This window comes from Solanum stenotomum, chromosome 11 (assembly GCF_019186545.1).
Source record: "Solanum stenotomum isolate F172 chromosome 11, ASM1918654v1, whole genome shotgun sequence".
Lineage (NCBI taxonomy): Eukaryota > Viridiplantae > Streptophyta > Magnoliopsida > Solanales > Solanaceae > Solanum > Solanum stenotomum.
The window spans coordinates 16,168,680-16,182,656 of record NC_064292.1 but is presented as its reverse complement, the minus strand read 5'-3'; the positions used below and the strand labels follow the sequence as shown (position 1 = coordinate 16,182,656).

The 13,977-nt window shown below is 36.1% G+C and overlaps 1 pseudogene; it reads right to left on the bottom strand.

The window, feature by feature from the left end:
* Positions 1-359: 359 nt before the first annotated feature.
* Positions 360-12,347, bottom strand: LOC125845702 (bi-functional coumaroyl CoA and feruloyl CoA ortho-hydroxylase F6H2-1-8-like; annotated as a pseudogene).
* Positions 12,348-13,977: the final 1,630 nt, after the last annotated feature.

Sequence of the window (13,977 nt, the reverse complement as noted above, 5' to 3'; positions counted from 1 at the left end):
GACAAGGTCCTTAGAGAGATTGTAACGCATATTCATCTAAGAGGACAACACAAGGCAAGCTTGAAACCTATTCTACAAACTCTAAATAAGTATCCTTAGAGTAGCATTTCCTTTGTAATAGATTAGTTTCTTGATTTGTTTTCTGTATGAATAGGAAGTTAGATGATTAGAATGAGAAGCAGTTAGGCCCATAATTGTGTTGCTATGTAATGATCTTTTTTTGGTTATAAATGAAAATCCTTGTTACCAAAAAAATAAAAACTCACTTGTTATGTAAAGAGAGACTTTTTGTCATTACATGATAACAAATTTGACAATACAATAACATTCACATAACAAGAAATTTGTAGATTAAAATATCAAATTTTAGCAAAATCTAATGATGCTTTACCATAAGGCATCTTACGGAAGAAATAATCCCAATAATCAGAAAACAAGACATGTTTGTACACTAGTTTTTCTCCATATTTTAGCATTTGTAAAATAGACCAATGACACTGTCAAAGCTAGGATTCACAAATAAAAGTATTGATATTTAAGCCCTGCTCGAATCAACTGCTACATAATGTTTGAAACTATTGTATCGATCATTGATCTACAATGAATCACCTATGTTAACCGCTAAGGCACCTTTGATTGGATTTATGTGGATCCAATTATCACCTTTAGCCCCTCGAGCATATAGGTCTCTCGTGTCATCTTGGAAGAGCAGAGTGATGCAGGAGACGTCGTAGTGTCGGCGAGCCCCAATGGTGATACTTGGATTTGGACATGGTGGATAATATTTTATGTTGATAGCCATAGTTCCCATCAAGAGAGGTTCTAAAGATTCATCAATTTCATTGACATTGAGACCCTTCAATAGCACCTCTAACAACTTTCTAGTATGTGGCTTAGCCCACTTTTGATATTGATTAACGTTTCAATCACACCTCATCCAATTCTATGTGTCAACGATCGTTAGTCAGTATAAAACCCAACGAAAGGTTGGGGTCGAACCCACAGGGAGCGACGTGTTCAAATTCCATTAGGAAGTACAAATATGGTCTAAATAGCTATAGGAATAGAAATTAACGAAAAAGACATGTAAAGAAGTCTAAAGGGGGTGACACGAATGTCAGATAGGGGGTTTTGATTTGCAATTATTAGCTACAACACAATCAAACACTACGATTAAAACAATTTAGAGAGGAATTCTCGGGATGTGATCTATTATAGGCAAATTTCACTATATGGGTAATTGAAATTACTAATAAATAGCTAAATACCCATGGGTAGGCTAGGCTATTGGTGTGATAATTTTCTGTTGAACAACTATCACGATTCAAGTGATTTCTTTCGAACATCAACAAGCTTAGCAAATAAGAACGGTCAAACCTTAATTCATCTACTCTCCCGAGCTAGATAGGTAGAATCAAGGTTAGAATTTACTCTCTTGAGATAAACCCATATCACCCCAATAATTACAATCATCAATTGAAAGCTTTGATTCTAAAACCTCTTTTTTAAGAAGGCGCAAAATTCTAAGTTCGAATTGCATTTGCAACTACAATCTTAGATAATAACACATATATCAATTAAAACGCACTTCAATTAACCATTTAAATCAGTAATTAACAACACCTATAAGCTAATTCAACCCATAATCACATGATCACACCCCAAGAATTGGGTTTTAGCTAAACATCATAAAAAGGTAAAAATAATTACCAACTCGATTAGCCATCAACTGGGTAATAGTCTCCAAGCCTTTACAATTTTTTCCAAAGGTTAAATTCAAAGACCCAAGTCAAAATCCTCCCAAATTTACAATAAGAGCTCTAAAACTTAGTGAAAACTCTAACTCTAGAATGGGAACTGTAATATCTGGGTGAGAACTCGTCAGAACTCCTTTTAAAAATCAGTTTATAGTTTCACAAAATTTAGCCTAAAAGTCCAGTCGACGGATTAAGTCGGGCTCGCCGAGTGGTTCTGCGATCCGTCTTTTTCTCTCTTTGTCATTCTCCGAGCCTACACCCTGGGCGTGACTGGCACTCGAGAACCATTGTTTGCCCCAAGCGAACCCTTGGCCTATCATACTTACTCAGCAGAAGACTTAAACATAAGAAATATTACTCATGAAATAACTTAAGAGATAATAACATAGCCAAAATGGTAACTCAAGTCTTGAACGTATACAACTGAAATGAATAAGACTAAAGAACTATAGCTATCCATTTATGAAGCCTCTAAAACAAAGAGGGATGTCGGGACAAGACCCCCGATCATCCTAACAACTAAAATACTAGAAAACAATGTAAAAATGAGCCCTCCGGAAAGCAAAGAGGCTCACCAACAGACTCTGAGTGCTCAATTGGATCAACGAGGCACTGGATGATGATCCTGGTTACCTGTGTCAGCATCATAATAACGATGCAGGCCAAATAACATCAGTACATTGAATGTACGAGTATGAAGGGAATCTGAAAGAAACACTTACCTTGGCTTTACTCAACTCATGAATAACTTAACTCAATATAAAGCAACAATACACATGCAATATATAGAAAGCTTTTAAAACAGTAGAAAGCAACTTAGTTCGTTAAAAGAAATGCAATAATAAACTCAATTGTACTCATATAATAAAGTAATATAGTTTCTATAGGAGTTTCTCTAACCGACAACCACCACTATGAGCCTTAAGGTGATACAACGTCTTTCTCACGCTGCCAGAACTGTCTTATACTTTGCCATCATATAGAACACCTTAACTAAGTAGATCCACTAGTTTACGCCAAAAAATACTTAAGGAATCATCTAAAAAGTATGATCATTTACTACCCATAATGGCTACATGGTTTATGGAGACTTGAGTTATTATGAACTCGCATCCCCATATCGGTGCTCAATACTACTCCCAAAAATATACTCAGCTCATATGTTTTTAAAACAAAACTTTTTCTTTAGTTTGAGATAATTACTCAAAACTTAGCTTGAAAGCTCTCTTGGAAATCGGTGTTTCCCTTCCTTGTTCAAATGTGAAAACATTTTTAGACACTTGGGAATACTTAGTTCCCTTATAATCTTCGAAGAAATGAACTTCATTCTTTACTTCTTACTCTTTACTCAACTTAAACTTTAAGTCTTAAAACAAAGTTAAAAGCACTTGCAAAACACTTCTTGAAAGGACTCTAAGAACTTCCTAGGGTTGGCTCTTACCTTTCATTGAATTTGAATTTGTGGATTCAGGTTATGATTCATATTTCTGGATGATTTCTAGATGTTTAGAAGTCATTTAGAGTAGTTAGAATCTATAAGAAGTGTTAGTACACTTTAGAAGGACTTAAACAAGCTAAACGATGAAAAACGGGTGGGGGCAGATGACCTGGGCGCACCGCGCCAGCCCCTAAGTTACTGGGGCTCATTTCTGCTGCACTGCTGGTACGCCGCCCCAGTCTCTCTAGCGCAAATGGGGTGCGCTGCACCAGACCCTCCCTATGTGCAATCTCATGAATTTTTCTTCTCGATTTCTGACCTTAATTCGATTAAACCCAATTCCTTTTCTCACTATCTTCTTAGATTCAGATACTCAAAACATGTACACTAGAATCTAACTCGAAACAACTCTTAACATCGCTAAAACATCTCAAGAAAACCCATCAATCCCATGTAAGTTCAAGAATGAAAACAATTCAAGAACACAACTCAAGAACATCAAATTCTCAATCTGTTAGGAAGAAAATCACACTGAATTAAATATGTTTGGCACGTGGGTGAATGAACCCAACGCTATGTGAACTCACATACCTCATAGGATTGAATCCTTGGCGAAATCCACAACCAAACTCAAACGTTCTTGACGAATCTTGCCTTTTCTCCTTCTTTCTCCTCTTTTCTCATTTCTCCTCTTTTCTCTTTTCTCCAAGCCCTAGAGTAAATTTCCAATTTTCTAAAATGACCAAACTCTGATTTGACCTCAATTAAACTCCTAAAAACGAATTAAAATAATTGGGTTAGGAAAAGAATAAAATACCCTTCCAAAATCCGATTTTAGACTTTCCTTATTTGAACAACCCAACTTCGAATGGTCATATCTCACTCATATGAACTCGAAATCGCTCAAACTCGGTGGCGTTGGAAAGATTATTCCAAGATATTTCCTATAATATCCATAAACACACCTAACTGATCCTGAGCTAGGAATTATGGTTGTTTGAAGTTGACCAAAAATCCAAATCAACATACTTAACAAATTTTCCAGATTTTTATATTCTTTCCAAAAATGACAATTTCCAATTTTTAACTTCTTTCTAGTTCTTTCTAGTTATGGGGTGTTACAATATCTCCCCCTTGGGAACATTCGTCCTCGAATGAGCTTACTCTTAGTAGGCTAAGGGTGTAACATGTAACATTCAGCTCAAACACCCAACAAGCAATGCAATTACACGTTAACTTATAAATGAAAGAGTACTAAGAAGAGGATTAGTACCTTGGTCTGGAACTTCTCCAGTTTCAAAGAGATGTGGATATCTCTTCTTCATATATTCCTCAGCTTCCCAAGTAGATTTCTCAACAAATTGGTTCCTCCAAAGGACTTTGACTGATGCTACTTCCTTAGTTCTCAACTTGCGAACTTGGCGATCTAGAAAGATAAGCTATCCTTGATTCCAATATCTTCAGTTGGTATTATCAATGAAGGATCACCCATGCACTTCCTCAACATGGAGATGTGAAAACCCGGATGAACCGCGGCTAACTCTTATGGTAGCTCCAACTCATAAGCTACATTACCTACCATTTTCGATATTTTGTAAGGGCCAATATACCAGGCACTAATCTTACCCTTCTTACCAATTCTCATAAAACCTTTCATTGGTGAAACTTTCAAGTATACCCAATTATCTACTTCAAACTCTAACTCTCTTCTCCTAACATCAGTGTAGGATTTCTGACGGCTCTGCGCCATTTTTAAACTCTCTTGAATGACATTTACTTTCTCCATAGCTTGATGAACTAAGTCTGGTCCTATCAATCCTGTTTCACTAACTTTAAACCATCTAATAAGAGATCTGCATCTTCTCCCATAAAGAGCTTCATAAGGAGCCATTTGGATACTAGAGTGGAAACTATTGTTGTTAGTGAACTCAAATAGAAGAAGGTGATAATCCCAATTACCCTTGAAATCAATCACACAGGCCCTCAACATATCCTCTAAAGTATGAATAGTGCGCTCTGCTTGACCATCTGTCTGAGGATGAAAAGCAGTATTTAAGTTCACATTTGAACCCAAGCCTTTCTGAAAAGATATCCAAAACTGTGTAGTAAATTGTGCACCTCTATCTGAAATAATCGAAACTGGCACCCCATGAAGTCTAACTACCTCTTGAAGATACAACTTGGCATAGTCCTCTATTGTATGGGTAGTCTTTACCGGCAAAAAGTGGGCTATTTTTGTCGTTCTATCAACAATCACCCAAATAGAATCGGGTTGCCTGCGAGACCGTGGCAAACCTGTGATGAAATCCATATTGATCATCTCCCACTTCCATTTCGGAAGTTCTATATTCTGAGCCATACCACCGGGCCTTTGGTTCTCTACTTTAACTTGTTGGCAATACGTACACTTAGCAACAAACTCTACAATGCCCTTTTTCATACTACTCCACCAATAAACTTCTCTCAAGTCACGATACATTTTTGTGAAACCTGGATGGATAGAATGTCTGGAGCTATGAGCTTCATACATGTTCCTCTCTTGGAGTTGATCCACCATTGGTACACACAACCTACCTTGATACCTCAACACAACATCTCCCCCTTGTTCAAAACCCAATATTTTTCGCTTATGAACATTTGCCTTCCATTCAAGCAAAATAGGATCTTGGTCTTGCTTCTCTTTTACTTTTGACACTAATGATGATTTAGCCCCATTCATCACCACTATTCCTCCTTCAGTGGAATCTATTATACGAACTCCCAATCATGCAAGTCTATGCACATCTTTCGCTAACTCTCTCTTATCTTCCTCAAAATGGGTGGTACTACCCATAGACAACCTGCTCAAGGCATAAGCAATAACATTAGCCTTACATGGGTGATAAAGAATACTCATGTCATAATCCTTGAGTAATTCTAACCACCTTCTTTGTCTGAGATTAAGTTCTTTCTGACTAAACACATACTGAAGACTCTTGTGATTAGTGAATACATCAACATGAACACCATACAAAAAATGACGCCATATTTTCAAACCAAACACTACAGCATACAACTCTAGATCATGGGTTGGGTAATTTTTCTCATGAGTTTTCAACTGTCTGGAGGCATAAGCTATAACCATACCATTATGCATCAACACACAACCCAAACCAACTCTAGACGCATCACAATATACCACAAAACCTTGAGTACCTTCTGGTAAGGTCAACACTGGGGCAGTAGTTAACCTCTTTTTCAATTCCTAGAAGCTTTTCTCACAAGCTTCAGACCATTAAAACTTCACTGTCTTCTGAGTTAACTTGGTCAAAGGGGATGAAATAGATGAGAACCCCTCTACGAACCTTAAAAAGCAAGCCAAAACCAAGAAACTCCTAATATCAGTTGGAGATGTAGGTCTAGGCTAGGGCTGGCAAGGGGACGGGGACGGGGGATGCCTTGGCCGGGATTTGACAGTGACCGGGATTGGCGGAATAAAAGTTCATCCATCCTGTCCCACTATATATACGGGATGGGACGGGGCTTGGCGGGATGGGACGTGGGATTTTTATTTTTTTTATATGTTTATTTATTTCAATTTGAAATTATATGTTATTGAATAACATTTTTAGTTTATTTGGTTTTCAATAACATTTTTAGCTAATAAAAAATGCTTAAGTTTTCAAATTTCATATGTCAAATTTCAAATTTCAAATTTCAAGTTTCAAGTTTCAAATTTCAAATTTGAGAAGTTCAAATTTGTATTTTAAATATTTTAAAAGAATTTAACTTGAAATTTCAAATGACAAATTTCAATTTTTAAATTAAATATTTTAAAGTTTGTATTTTAAAATTAAAATTAAAATGCAAGACAATAGTTATATAAAAAAAAACTTGAATAAAGCCTTCAAATTTATTCAATAAATTATAATTGCAACTTAGAACTTAGAAGTTACAATTTACAAATATTAGTGGAGTAACTAATCTACGCAGCCACCTTTTAGGAAGGGTTCTGTTTCAATAAGTTCTCATATGTAAAACTAATATTTGTAACTTGTAACAAATATTAGATGAGTAACTAATTTATGTAGCCACCTTCTAGGAAGGGTTCTGTTTCAATTAGTTCTCGAATGTAATCTAATATTTGTATTCTCCTTTAAAATTCAATTATAATTGTCGCATCATATCGACGGTAACATCCTCTGGTGTTGACAAACTTGCTAGAAACTTAACTTTGGCAAACTATAATTCCTCCTCTCGGTGTTGACCCAGTCTCTAAATAAAACTGATGTTTCCAAACTTTCTCCCGCCAATGAATGTCTATGATCGCCAAGTTGAAACCTTGCCGCACTAAAAGCAACCTCTGATGCAACTGATGAAGCTTGAATAGCTAGAACATCACGAACCATTTTGCTAAAAATTGGAAATGCAACGCTCCGCCTCCTCCACCATGCTAATAATTCTTTATTGCCATCTTCGTCGTCCACTATTTCTAAAGATTGATTAAGATATTCTTCAAAATCATCACGGTTAGTAGAATTAAGACCAAGAAAACCTCGCATAAAACTATTAATTCAAGCTTTAATTTGAGGATTAGAAGTTTGACCAACTTCTCCTTGAGTATTTCCTATAGTTCTTTATTTTTCATACAAAATTTTAGCTTCTACTTTTATGCTAGACTTACACATTTCACAAGTTGGAATTCTTCTAGTAAAATTTCTAAAGTATCATAAAAAGTATGAACAAGCCCCTGCACACCTCATAATTTATATTGAGGGTTAAGTAAAGTAGCAGTTAAATAAATTTGAGGAATAGGAAAAAAATATTTTTAAAATTTTTCAATCATACCTTCAATTGCAACTCTAAATTTTTCAATTTTTTTGTATTTAGAAAATTGAATTGTAATAGCACAAATATTTATTAATACTGATGAAATAGTAGGATAATAAATTCCAGAAAACATGGTCGTAGAATCATAAAAAAGTCTTAAAAATTCTAATAGTTCATTAGTTTCTTCCTAATCTTCTTCATAAATTCTATCTAATGGGTCAACATTATGAGCATTAAACACCATTTGTATGGGTCATTTATATTCGTAAGCAACTGAAAGCATTTTGTAAAAAGAATTTCACTTTGTTTTATTATGTCTTGGAATTTTTCTTGGTGGCAAATCACATAGTACACAACGCTCATTAAATTCCCTAATTCTAGCAGCTCTATGAGCATAAAAAATCCAGGCAACAACATATTCAATTTTCATACAACCACAATTAAATAATGAAATACCATCTTGTACAACTAAATTTAATATATGTGCAACACATCTAACATGAAAAGCATTAACATCAATTGGACATAATCTAGTTTTTAACATACTAGTAGCGTTTGTATTATTAGATGCATTATCTAATGCGACAGACATTACTTTATCTATAAGCATGTAATAATCTAGAACACTCAAAATATTTGAAGCTAAATATGCACCAGTTTTTTTCTCTACACATTCTATATAACTTAAGATTTTTTTTTGCAAATTCCAGTTATGATCAATCCAATGTGCTGTAACAGTTAAATAATCATGTCCATTTACACTACGACCCATGTCCGAAGTTATAGACACTCTACAATCTAATATGCTAAATATACAACGAAGATATTGACAATGTTTACCTTGATATACAAAAACATCAGATTTAACAGTATTTCTTGAAAAACCTCTATAAGTAGGATTATAAGTTTGTTGAATATATTCAACAAAATCGAGATGTGAAGGAAAACTATAAGCAAACCACAAACAGAAACCATTTTAGCTAAATTTTCGCGATCTCTTTCCTTATTATATTTACGTTGTGTTAGTGGACCACTAGGGTTAAAAGGATCTAATGTTCCTTGAACCATGTTAGAAGCCCCTACCGATTCATTAACATTAATATCAAAATCATTAACTGGAATTCCTTTTTTTCTATTGGCTAATGATTTAGCTTCTTTATATTGAATCGGCACACAAGATAACAAATGTTTATTTAAGCCCCCCGTCCCACCTGGACCTCTACCTTGTTTATGTTTAAAAGGTTGCTTACACTTATTACAAATATCAATAGAGTTTTCCTTATCTAAAGTCATAAATTGCCACACAACAAAATTTTTAGGGCATTGATACTTCACCTTCTCCCTTGTAGAAGGTATAAGGGGTGGGCATCCACAATTTTGTTCCGTTGAATTTGTAGCTTCATTTGGAACTTCTGTCACCGGACTAGTAGGTATATCTTCTAACTCCTCTTCTCCCGAACCAACTTCTACTTCTTCACCTGAATTTTCATCAAGATAAGGATTAATATTACCAGAAATTCGTTCTAAAATTTCATGATCGAGTTGAACATTTGAATCAATATCATAAGAAGTATCATCAACATAAGTAGAATCATTTGTATTAAATCTAACTCTAGACATTGATTTAGAAGAAGTACCACCACATTTACTCTTATTTTTTTCCTTACTACTTTTTTTATTAAAATTAAACAATTTACTAATGCCACTTGGTTCTTTCTCTTTTCCTTTACCGGTATATTTTTTGCTAGAACTCATATTTAATTATATATAAAAATAATAATCACACAAAAATTAATGGCAAAAAATAAAATATAAATATTATGAAATGAATGTACCAAACGTCTGCGTTAATAGCAGACGTTATAACCGATTCTTGAAGCTTGTAGTTTGTTGTAACTTGTAATTTGGAATTCCAATACTTGATAGCAAATATGAGAATTATATATATTATGATATAATATGAAAATTTAGAATTGAAATATATGTATTATAATAATATGAGACTTAAATGGAATCAAAATTTAAGACTTAAGATTAAGAGGATATAGAAATAGATAAGAGAATAGATGATTTTGTAAGAAATAATAAGGGATAGAGGGGTATTTATAATATTAAAAATGGGTTAAAGTGTATTTATGATAACTTGAGGGTTTAAATTAAAATATTAAAAGTAGGGGGTGGTAGGGGGTGTTGGGGAAGTGAAAAAGTGGAATAAAAGGTTGGAATACTCTATTCATTCGGTCCATGAATGTTGCAGGCGCATTTGTCAAACCAAAGGACATAACTAATAACTCATAATGACCATAACGGGTCCTGAATGTTGTTTTTGGAATGTCACATTCCCTTACTTTCAACTGATGATAGCCTGATCTGAGATCTATCTTAGATAAACAAGTAGCACCCTAAAGCTGATCGAAAAGATCATCAATTCTCAGAAGAGGATACTTATTCTTGATGGTAACCTTGTTCAACTGGCGGTAATCTATACACATCCTAAGGGAACTATCTTTCTTTCTCACAAATAAGACCGAAGCGCCCCAAGGTGAGACAGTTGGTCGAATAAATCCCTTATCAAGGAGATCTTTCAACTGTTCTTTAAGCTCTTTCAACTCTGTCGGTGCCATTATGTATGGCAGAATAGATATAGGATGAGTATCTAGAAGAATGATTATACCAAAGTATCTTTCTCTCTCAGGAAGGACTCCGGGAAGATCATCTAGAAAGACTTCTCGAGACTCTCTTACTTCTGAAACTGACTAAATAGGAGGTATCTCAACACTAGAGTCATTAACTCGGACTAAGTGATAGACACACCCCTTGGAAACTAAATTTCTTGCCTTTAGGTACGAAATGAAACGACCTTTAGGCACTGCTGAACAACTACTCCACTTTACAACTGGCTCATTAGGAATTTGGAACCTAACGACTCGAGTTATACAATCAATGGAGGCATAATAGGCATGAAGCCAGTCCATACCTAGAATAACATCAAAATCTACCATGTATAACTCAATTAAATCAGTCATGGTGTTTTTGTGAATGATGGATAAGACACAATCACGATATACTCGCTCAACTAGAATAGACTCCCCAACAGGTGTAGAAACACAAAAGGGTTCACAGAGTTTCTCAGGAAGAACATCAAAATTATTTGCAACATAAGAGGTTACAAAAGATAACCTTGCTCCTGGGTCTAGCAAAGCATAAACATCAAGAGTAGAGACTTTGATCATACCAATGACAACATCTAGAGAGTTCTCTTGCTCTTGGAGACTAGTGATCGCATAAAGGCGATTTGCTCCTCCGCCAGTACCCGAAGTAGCTCCTCTAGGTTTAGCCCTGTCTGGTGGAGCAACTGATGAAGATTGGGCTATATTGCCCTGATTCCCATTACCTTGTCGGTTCTTGGGGCACTCTTTCATGAAATGACCCTCTTGTCCACACTTGAAACAACTTGTGGAGCCATCGCGACACTTACCTAGGTGGGTTCTACCACACTTAGCACATGTAGGATACCAATTACCTCCTTGTGCCACACTACCATAAGATTGGGCAGGTTTAGCCCTGAAGTGCCGTGAATTTTGACTATTGTATTTACCTTTGTTTCTGGGTGCAGGTGCACTAGCAGATGATGGAGCATGCCCCTTTTGATTTTGTTGAAAGGATGAACGGTTCACATTACTTCTTTGCTGCCCGAACTCATTTCCTGTCTTCGCTTTCTAGTTTCTAAACTCCTCCTTATCCCTCAGTTTCTCTTCCTCAACCTGCTCCACATAAACCATCAACCTTGATATATCCATGTCACCTATTAGAATTGCAGTCTTACCTTCCTTACTCGACAGACGAGACAACCCAGCAAAAAATAAACTCATTCTACTCCTTATATCCGCAACCATCTCTAGAGAAAAATGGGATAGTTGGGTGAACTTCAACCCAAACTCATGAACACTCAAAGAATCCTGATTAAGTGTGAGGAACTCTCGTACCTTAGCCTCCCTCAGTTCTCAGGGAAAGAAACTCCCCAAGAAGGCCTCTTCAAAACAAGCCCAACTCGCAGGTGGTGCTCCCTCAGCTCTACCCTTCTTCTACTGGTCAAACCAAGTCCTAGCAACATTCTTCAGTTGATATGCATCTAGTTCAACTTACTCAACATCTGTAACGTGCGTGACCTCAAATACCTTTTGCAATTCCAGAGCAAAATTCTCTGGATCCTCAGTAGTGCTTGAACCAGTGAAACTTGGAGGATTCATCCTCAAGAAATCTTGGATCCTCGAAGTATCAGCTTCTTCTTGTTGAGCCCCCCTTTGTTGCCCAGCTTGGTTGGTCACAACTTGGCTTAACATCTTTATCGCCTCCCTAAACTCATCATTGGTAAGTTTTCTTGGGTTGCACTTCAGGTGCATTGGGTACCCCTTGCTCCTCAACATTACGCCTAGCAAGACGACCTCTGACAGCTCTTCGTGGAGGCATGATTAACTAAAAACACGCACAAGCACGAATTAGAAAGAGACTTTATAGATATGAACTCTATCGCACGAAATGAGTGTGAAAGAAGTGAGATAATTTCCTCAATGTTGCAGCCTCCTAATTATAGATGTGGCACGCTTCACACCGATAACTAGGACTCTACTGACACGGCTTCATAGACTCCCTAGGACTCTTGAACTCTATGCTCTGATACCAAGTTTGTCATACCTCGAGCCTACACACTAGGCGGGACTGGCACTCGAGAACCATTGTTGTCCCTGATGTTTGCGTAATCAAGACACAACTTCCAATCAAGTGTCTACGATCGCACAATAGTAAAGTAACCCAACCAAGGTTTGGGGTCGAGTCCCAAGGGAGTGGTTTTGAGAATTAACAGAAAAATAAAATTAAGTTCTACTTAGTCATAGCTAAAAACATTATCGAATATAAACATGTTAAATCTAAGGGGTGACGCAAGCGTCATTTATCAATGGGGGTTTGTAACAAGTAAGAAAAAAGAGCAAAAAATGCAAAGAGTACCAATCAAGGAAATGGGATTCTTGGGATGTGATAGGAATACGGGATAAACTAAACTATTGGGTACATGCTTTTGATAATAAATCCGTTGAATATTTGTGACTAGGCTAGACTATATTGGGGATAAATTCTCTCTCAAGCAACTTACCCCGAATCAACTCAGTTTCTCTCGAACACCGAGTTGCCGCATGAAGAACAACCTCTGCCTTAGCCCACTCACTCTCTCAAGCTGAGTGTGTGGGAGAAGGACTAGGTTTCACTCTCTCGAGATGAACTTCATGTCGACCCAATCCCACTGGCCATCAATTTAGTAGTCTTAGTTTTACGACCTCTCTCTCTTGCAAGCCGAAAATACAAAGGTCAAATCGTATTTGCAACTACAATTTCATTAAGTTCCACCACAACTACTAAACGAAATCACATCTAAACAACAAATAAATCATCAACAACTAAGACCCAACTAAGGCTGGGCACCGGAACGGGTTGTACCGGTACCATTCCGATCTGTTCCGGTACCATTCCGGTCTGTTCCGGTCCGGTAGTATTCGGGACGGGATGGGATACATTGAACCGGTACACGGAACAGAACGGTACCATGATTTGGTATCGGTATACTGGTACCGGTTCATCCCGGTTCATTTCGGTTCCTTTTCAGTCCGGTCCGGTACCGGTCCGGTCCCGGTAAATCATTTTTAATTAAAATAAAAAATAATATTTTTGTCATTATTTACTTTTATTAGCATTTCTTTTTTGTTTATTTAATTTTTTTAAAATTACAAACTTAAGTTATTTAACTTACAAGTTATAAGTATAACTTAATAACTTATAAACTTCAAAAGATTCATATCTTTATAACTTATAACATAACTACATAAGCTCAAAAACTAAAAAAAAAAAAATCTTTATTAAACTTAACTTACAAACTTATATACGTAAAAATTTTAAAAAAAATCTTTAAAATAAACTTAA